Genomic DNA, 766 nt, shown 5'->3' on the forward strand with positions numbered 1-766 from the left:
GCCTTATCTAGCAACTTGCACGCCTCTTGTGATAAAGTGCTAAGCGGTCCCGTGGGATTCACATGACCTTGTTCTTGCACGGTATGCAAATCTAGATCAACCTCCTCATTTGCATCTCGCTGTAACTGAAAATTATCACCAATCTCAGCTTGTCCCGTTTCATTACTTTCCATATTTACTGTTCTTCGCCTGCCAACCCTATTGACAATGTTACTCGCAGCTTAGCTAATGATTTTTCCAGGCAGGCAGCGTGATCGCGCAAGTTTTGGCTTGATAAATCAAGATGCTCGTAACCCATTTCATCCCATAGTTCTTTCATCACCCGCATATAAACCTTTCTGCGTCCGTTCTCTGCTAGCGGCGGCTCGTTAGACCTCACCCGCAATTGAGCACTCTTCTTACAGGTTAACAACGCAACGTTCATTTCATCCGTCCACTTGATCCTTGGTCTATTCTGTGGCTGACCACCAGCCCCGTTCTGCTCCGTCATTTTGTCCGATACAATAACAACACAATGTTATAACTCAAATCCAAATAACTGAAATACTCGCGTCCCTTCGCTAGGAGGCACCCAGAGTCTCACCAATCCCAGGTTTGACTGTTCACAAAGTAAAAATACTTGTCTGGATATATATTGGCTTTCGTGGTATCAGAACTTTTTAACACAGCGCTAAAACACGTCTACACTACTCGCCATTCGAGTTCTTAACTTTATTATTATTATTATTATTGTTATTATTATTATTATTACTATTATTATTATTAT

This window comes from Montipora capricornis, chromosome 5, assembly GCF_036669925.1.
Source record: "Montipora capricornis isolate CH-2021 chromosome 5, ASM3666992v2, whole genome shotgun sequence".
NCBI lineage: Eukaryota > Metazoa > Cnidaria > Anthozoa > Scleractinia > Acroporidae > Montipora > Montipora capricornis.